General features: G+C 48.8%; 1 protein-coding gene across 2 annotated transcripts in view; it reads left to right on the top strand.

Annotated features, from left to right (window-relative positions):
- The first annotated feature begins 526 nt into the window (after positions 1-526).
- RTKN2 (rhotekin 2) overlaps positions 527-8,212 on the top strand; it is a 45,254-nt gene continuing 37,568 nt past the window's right edge. The window contains exon 1 of one of the 2 annotated variants that reach the window (XM_051801040.1): positions 527-1,004. The gene's annotated coding sequence lies outside the window, so the exon portion shown is untranslated. Of the gene's footprint in view, positions 1,019-8,212 lie in introns of both variants that reach the window. The other variant, XM_051801039.1, reaches the window with a different exon arrangement.

Raw genomic sequence — 8,212 nt, 5'->3', positions numbered from 1 at the left:
GGGTGTGTGTGAGGGTCCTTGGTCAGTTGGGGTCCCCCAGGAGCCCCCACCGTCAGCGCGGGTGAGTAGTGGTGCCCCCCCCCCCCCCCCCCACTGCTTGTGAGTGGTGTGTCCCAGGCTGGCTGCATGTGTGTGGTGGGGTCCTGGGTCGGTTGGAAGTCCTCCAAAAGCCTGCCCCCGGCAGTGGCCGTGAGTGGTGGGGTCCCAGATTTCCGGGTGACTTCCCCCATACTCCTTGTGAGTGGTGTGTCCCAAGCTTGCTGCGTGTGCGTGGTGTGGTCCTGGGTCGGTTGGGAGTCTCCCGGGAGCCCACCCCCGGCGGCGGGGGGGAGTGGTTGGGTCCCGGATTTCCGGTTCCCCTCCCCCCCCCGCTGCTTGTGAGTGGTGTGTCCCAGGCTGGCTGCGGGTGTTTGGGGGGGGTCCTGGGTCGGTTGGGAGTCCTCCGAGAGCCCCCCCCCGGTGTCTGGGGTGAGTGGTGGGGTCCCAGGTTTCCAGGTGCCCCCCCCCCCCCCGCTGCTTGTGAGTGGTGTGTCCCAGGCTGGCTGCATGTGTGTGGTGGGGTCCTGTGTGTGTGGTCCCCCGGGAGACCCCCCCCCCCGGCAGCGGGGGGAGTGGTGGGGTCCCAGATTTCTGGGTGCTCCCACCCCACGCTGCTTGTAAGTGGTTTGTCCCAGGCTGGCTGGGTATGTGTGGTGGGATCTAGGGTTGGTTGGCAGTCCCCCGGGAGCTCCCCCCCGGCGGCAGAGGGGAGTGGTGGGGTCCCGGATTTTCGGGTGCCCTCCCCGCACGCTGCTTGTGAGTGGTGTGTCCCAGTCTGGCTGCGTGTGTGTGGTGGGGTCCTGGGTCGTTTGGGAGTCCCCCGGGAGCCCCCACCGGCGCCTGCACGCACGATTCAGGACCCAGGGATGGCCACAACAGGAGAGGGGAGATAGAGAGTGCAGGAGCCTGCCAGCAGTTGCTGCACACCCATGGAGGAGGAGAGAGCAGCTTCGGAGCCTGCAGAGGTTTGCCGTTCCAGGTTTGGGGGGGACAGGGAAGGGGGAGGGGAGTTAAGGGGATTGGAAGGGAGGTACAGGGGAATGGGGATGGGGGAAGAGAAGGGAGAGGTATAGTGTGGGCCATGGGGTCCTCTGATTGGCAGGAGGGAGAGCGGGGTACTCCTCTAGAAAGTGTCACAGGTGTGCAGTGCACCTGTAGATACGTGGTAACTCAGTGGAGGAAGGATATGGTCAGAGTGGATAGTGGCGTTCCTTTAGAGTGATGGGGGTCCCAGACAAGCTGGGGCCTTGAAAGGCACCCTAGCCTTGCATTAGTACGGAGGCCAGAACGGTTGGTCAGTTTGTTTGTCTACTTGTTTTTGGCTCACCTGTGACTACTGCCCAGGTTCGGCATGTTCTGGATATATTTGCTTTGCTCTGTTACATCCTGATCGGGCAGGCAGGACAAAGGGTTGTTCCTGGGGATCTTCTTATGTTTGCATATAAATAGGTGACAATAAAGTAGGAAATGAAAGACTTCCCAAACCCTTCCAACAGGAACATAGCCTGTGTGCCCCTGTGTGGTTACGAGCTATGCTGGCGATGGTACATGCCTTCGGTAGGGTCGCCCATGCCAGACAGGTCAAAACAGCAGGGTCAGGTACAATACATCCGTGGGCAGGATGAGCTCGTTAGCCTTCTGGCAGTCATCCTAGGAGAAGGACAACTCTAATCCCAAACCCGGGCAGATGGAGCTTGTTTAACCCTGTAAGGCCATCCATCTAAGAGGTCACTCTAATCAAACCTACGTCCTGAGGGCCTCACTGCCACTGTCCAAGCTCACTCGGCCCTGGCAGATGAACCTCAGGATTAAAGGGTGGGTTCAGTTCCGCCCATACTGCATCTCACCTAAAAAATCCATTGTGCAGGCTTGAAGGCTTTACCCACATGCAAAAAGTCCTGTAGCGATGGGCAAGGGTCAAAACGGTAGGTGAAAGGTGCACTGGCAGCCGCAGACCCAACCCTGCATGCAGGCGGTTCAGGATATTGGTCATTTGAGACTGACCGGAGATGACAGTCTCTTGGGGCAGTGCCCTGAACGACCAAGCAGCCTTTCCAAGGACAGCACTGCTTGCTCCACTCGGAGAGGGGCCTAGAAAAGGTGGCCTAAACAAAGCTCATCTCCACTTTCACCCAGTTGGTTAACCGCAGGCCAACGGGCATCTTCTTCCAATGCGGTTGCACAAAGATCAAAAGACAAAGGCATGCACCTGCCTCCAAAGGTGTACCTAAATTAACTCTAGCATGTTGGAACATCAGAACCATGCTCGATTCTGCGGATGGCGGACGTCCTGAGCGATGTTCTGCCCTAATTGCCCATGAACTGGTTCGTCTTAACATCGACATAGCTGTTCTCAGTGAAATTTGCCTTCACGAGGAAGGCAGTCTCAGAGAACATGGTGCCGGTTACACCCTCTTTTGGTCAGGTAAGCCCAGAACCGAAAAACATCCCTCAGGTGTCGGCTTCATGATCAAAAACTCTATTCTTCCCAAACTTGAAAGTCTGCCGACAGGTCACTCTGACCGCATTATCTCCCTACGCCTTCCACTCCACAACAAACAACACCTTGTCGTCTTTAGTATATATGCCCCAACTCTCCAAGCTGACCCTGCCGAAAAAGATAAATTTTACGCTGACCTGCGCCGCCTTACCCAAAAGGTGCCTGCAGATGATAAGATCATTATCCTTGGTGATTTCAATGCCAGAGTAGGTAAAAATTTTGAAACCTGGAAAGGAATATTAGGCAAGCACGGTGTTGGAAACTGCAACGATAATGGTCACCTTCTGCTAGAATTCTGTGCAGAGCAACAGCTCACCATCACGAATACTATCTTTCAGCAGAAAGATAGCCTGAAGACAACCTGGATGCACCCCAGATCTAAGCATTGGCACCTCATCGATTATATCCTGGTGCGATGGAGAGATGTTCGCGATGTCCACCACACCCGCGTGATGCCTAGTGCAGAATGCCAAACAGACCATCGGCTTGTGCGCTGCAAACTCAACTTCAATCTCAAATTCAAACCTAAAAGGAGCAATATCCCAAGGAGAAGACTCCAAGTTAACAATCTCCAATCAGCCACAGTTAGAGACAGATTCCTGGCAAACCTTCAAACTTGGCTTGAAAACCATCCCACAGATTCTGCAGACTCCTCTCCTGAAACAATTTGGCACCATATTAAAAACAGCATCCTGCAATCCTCCGAAGAATCCTTAGGGTTCTCCCTCAAGAAGAACAAGGACTGGTTTGACGAAAACAACCAAGAAATCCAAGACTTGTTGAGGAAGAAGAGAACTGCCCACCAAGCACACCTTGCACTGCCAACCTGTCACGCAAGAAAAACAGCCTTTCGTCTTGCATGCAGCAAGCTCCAACAGAAACTCCGTGACATCCAGAACAAGTGGTGGATCGATCTAGCTGAAAAAACTCAATTATGCGCAGATACAGGTGATCACAAAGGTTTCTATGAGGCCTTGAAAACAGCATACGGGCCTACATACCAGGTTCAAAGCCCTCAGCGCTGATGGTCAAACCCTTCTAACAGATAAAACCTCCATTCTGAATGGATGGTCTGAACACTTTCAGACTCTTTTCAGTACCAACCATGTAGTCCAAGACTCAGCAATTCAGTCCATCACACAACAACCAGTAAAGTATGAATTGAATACTGCCCTCACTTTAGGAGAAACCCTCAAGGCCATACAGCAGGTGAAAATTGGCAAGGCAGCTGGGGTCGATGGAATTCCACCTGAAGTCTGGAAACATGGGGGCCTTGCGCTCCACACCAAATTTCACGAGTTTGTGGTGCGCTGTTGGGAGCTCGGTGAACTACCATCAGACCTACGTGATGCAGTCATCATCACTTTGTATAAGAAGAAAGGAATTAAATCAGATTGCTCAAACTATCGTGGTATTACTCTGCTCTCCATTGCTGGCAAAATCCTGGCAAGAATACTCTTGAACAGACTAATACCCACTATAGCAGAAGGAATCCTACCTGAAAGCCAGTGTGGTTTCAGAGCCAACAGGAGCACCACAGACATGGTATTTGTCCTCAGACAACTGCAAGAGAAGTGTAGGGAACAGAACAAAGGTCTCTATGTAACCTTTGTCAACCTCAACAAGGCTTTTGATACTGTGAGCAGAAAAGGTCTGTGGCAGATTTTGGAACGTTTAGGTTGTCCCTCCAAATTCCTTAAAATGATCATCTCACTCCATGAGGATCAGCACGGCCAAGTCAGATATGGCAACACACTTTCTGAGCCCTTTTTAATTAAGAATGGTGTGAAACAAGGCTGCGTTCTCGCTCCTACCCTATTCACAGTCTTCTTTAGCATGATGCTCCAAAGGGCCACAGCAGATGTCAATGATCAGGACGGTATTTACATTCGGTACCGTACTGATGGAAGTCTATTCAGTCTAAGGCGACTGAAGGCCACACCAAGACCTTAAACCATCTTGTCCGGGAGCTGCTTTATGCTGAAGACGCCGCCCTTGTTGCCCACACAGAAGCAGCCCTGCAGCATTTAACATCCTGCTTTGCAGATGCTGCTGAGCTCTTTGGGCTGGAAGTCAGCTTAAAGAAGACAGAGGTCCTCCATCAACCTGCACCTCAGGAAGTTCCCCATCATCCCCACATCACCATTGTCCAATCAGAGCTCAAATCAGTCCAACAGTTTAATTACCTTGGTAGCCTCATCTCCTCAGATGGCAAGATTGACGGAGAGATAGACAACAGGTTAGCAAAGGCATATAGTGCTTTTGGAAAACTCCACAAAAGAGTATGGCGTAATAAACACTTGAAGAAAAGTACCAAGATAAGTGTTTACAGAGCCATAGTGTTGTCTACTCTCTTGTATGGTTCTGAATCATGGGTCATCTACCGCCACCACCTGCGTCTCCTAGAATGCTTCCATCAACGCTGCCTCTGTACAGTCCTAAACATCCACTGGTCAGATTATGTGACCAATACATCTGTTCTAGAGCAAGCAGCTGTTGCAAGTATAAAGGCCATGTTGTTGAGAACACAGCTGCGTTGGGCAGGGCACGTCTCAAGGATGAAGGACCACCGCCTCCTGCTCTATGGTGAACTTGCCACTGGCTGCCGCATGAGAGGAGCCCCGAAGAAAAGATACAAGGACTCCCTGAAACAACATCTCAGCCTTGGCCATATTGATCACCATAACTGGTCTACTCTGGCCTCAAATCGGGAGGCCTGGAGACACACCATCTATAATGCTGCTGTCTCCTTTGAGAACACACGCAGGATCACTCTCGAGGAGAAAAGGCAACGCAGAAAGAACCGTGTATTGCAGAATACACCATCTAAGGAGTCTTTCTGCTGTGCCTTTTGCAATCGGACATGTCTGTCACGTATTGGCCTCATAAGCCACCAGCGTGCCTGTAGCAAATGTGGATAGAGCCTTCCCAAATCTTCGTTCGTGAAGCCTAGCCATGACAAACACATCGTTAGAGTCAAGTGCTAAAAATTACTTCCTAGAACTGAATTTGATTTTTAGAATAAGAAAATAAATATGTACTCGTGTGTAAGTCATGCATGCACCCAGGCAGAACTAGTTATTTTTATTCTTCTAGATAAAATTGTCTGTAAAACATGAGGTGCTATTTGTTGTTACCATAATTCATTATTTAAAATGCTAATGATGACATGAAGTGTTGTCTCAGCTCATTACAAGCTGTAAGATGATTAGAAGAATGACAGAAATCTCTGACAAACCAACTTCAGGTAAAATACAGTTACTTATATTTGCTACTCAACCCCTGATTTTTCATAATGGTGAGTAAAAATGGGTCATATTATTAGGTGAAAAAATACTATCATTTGCAAGAAATGTTTCCGTCTCACATTGAGGAGAGCACAGGTACAACCCAATTCCATCCTCTCCCATGGTTTGACTTCAAGGGGAACTGGAGCAAGGGAAGAAGTAGCTGGATTGGTTTTCCTCTGTGAAGCCATGGTGAGCTTGAAGAGAAGGTGTGTGGCCCATCACCTCAGCTGGGGGGCGTTCCCAGGACATAGTGTCTTTTGCAGTAAGTTTCTCTCCTTAGATCTTTCCACCTTATAAAACAATATTTTAGTTCCTCGTACATGTGGACAACTTCAATCCAACTCTGCAATGATTCAGCAAAAAATCATCACCTGTATAAAAACTGTTGTCTGTGACACTGAGGTTATTCCTAGGAACAGCCTTACCACTCTAATGGGGTCCCAGAATCTGCTGTGCCGTGGCAAATAGTTTTTGTTACAATATGGCTCTTCTGAGGTTTCATGGAAGCAAGTTATTTCACAGAGGTATTGCACTCCACACAGGGGCAGAGATTGGATTTAGGGAGAAGTTTGGTGGAGACACAGGGACTAGGGATGCTCAGAATGGAAAATTAACTGTCAGATCTAAAAAATTTAAATCCTCTTATCCCTGTGGATGTATTTATTCAAGCACTTGAGTGGATAAACTGCTCACTATTTTTTCAGTATCTATATCTGTAAGAAACAGGACATAATTTGCAAGCCAGATTTCCCTTACGGGCCAGAGGTTTTAAAACCTCGGATAGAAATTTCCAACCACAAATGGTTATTATGTTGCACATATCAATAACTATATTGATAGTATTGAGATGTTATTTGGTTTTTACTGTTATATTTTCATGAAATAACATTTGCCTTCTTTCTTTGGCTTGCTCTTCCTTGGCCTGATCCATACGACAAATGTCTGTTTATGCAGTTGGAACCTGTGGCACTAAACCTGCATTATATGGGAAAACTGTTGTTTAAACATGTCTTAAAATGGTTTTTTGTGGTCTCTTTGCAAACACGTGTTTCTTCTTCTGAAGACCCCCCACGGTAGTGTTATCTCAGGAATGTCCTGCGAAGGTGTCCTGAGGTGTTCTCATTGGACCTTGATAACCCCTTCCTGTGATTGGGTGTTCCTGTAAGCCCCTTGAGACTTCTAATTGGTTACTTTGTGAATCCTCCTAAACCCTATAAATGTAACCCCCCCAACAATAAACTCTCTCTTGCCTCCTCTCCACACCCCGTGTGCTGTCTCCATGCTGGCCATGGAACCACGTGCGTGGGGGGAGGGGAGGGCACCTCTCCCCTCCAAGCTCAGGGCCTGAAGAAACCCCTGATGCTGGAGTTCCCTTTCCCTATCCTTCAAGACGTTGGAATGGTTCCTCAGATGGAGACGGAACTAGAACTGGGCTGCCCCACGCCGTGGGTGGGCAAAGGGATCCAGAGGAACCCAACTCAGGACTTAGAAAAATGCAGAAAAACTGCAGCTCTGTGGCAAGGCAGGAAAAACTGCAGAGCTGCAGATGGTTATAGCCCCAAGTGTAACGGGGAAAACTATTGAGACAAGCCAATCTCTTACTGACGAGGAACATTTCTTGGGGCAAAGTGAGATTTTGCAGTGAAGTATAGATCTCTACCCGTGCCCCTTCGAAAATCCTCCCTGAGGCAGGAACAAAACAATCCAAAAAGTGTGTGAAATGCAAAGAAATGGATTCACTAGTCCACTGGGCTATTGTGCCTCAGTTACCTGGGACAACAGCTGTCACCCCAAGATGTGCCTTGGTAAGGGACAATCACAATTTTCTTCCTCATCAATGCTGCAGTGCAGGGGGAGCTTGAGTGCCTGTGGCTGCACAGAGGGCAGCTTATGTTGCTTGGCCTTCAGAGCACGTTGCAGTGCCATGTTTCTCTCCCTAGACACCTACATTCCAGTACTTGGAAAAAATCAGACCAGACTACAAACTCACTTCAGGCAGAGTCTGTTTGCCAAGTATTGTTTTCTGCAGAGATATTCTAAATTGTGTGGGAAAAACAGAGACAATCTGCAGATACTCAACCTGTATCTACCTCCAGACAAAAAAAAAAAATAAAAACAATAAAAAAGTCAATCCCAGAGCCAACTTGGAGAATTACTCCTTTTTCCTGGGAGATTGTTGCAAGAAGTGGGCCTGCATCTGCTCTCCAAGCAATACACGGTAGTCCTCTGCCTATCAAAAGGAAGGTGATTTTCTGTCATTATTTTCCCATATGGGAGTCTATCTTTAGATCTATGATATCCTCAGTGCACTTATTCCCCCTTTCAAATTCAAAATGGAAATCCATTTAAATGACCCAGTGACTTTTAACTTGCCTGTGCAATA

This window comes from Manacus candei, unplaced genomic scaffold (assembly GCF_025592945.1).
Source record: "Manacus candei isolate 608988 ecotype Guabito, Panama unplaced genomic scaffold, ASM2559294v1 h1tg000050l, whole genome shotgun sequence".
NCBI lineage: Eukaryota > Metazoa > Chordata > Aves > Passeriformes > Pipridae > Manacus > Manacus candei.
Note: the sequence above shows the minus strand (reverse complement) of the source record. Positions and strands in the feature narration are given on the sequence as shown.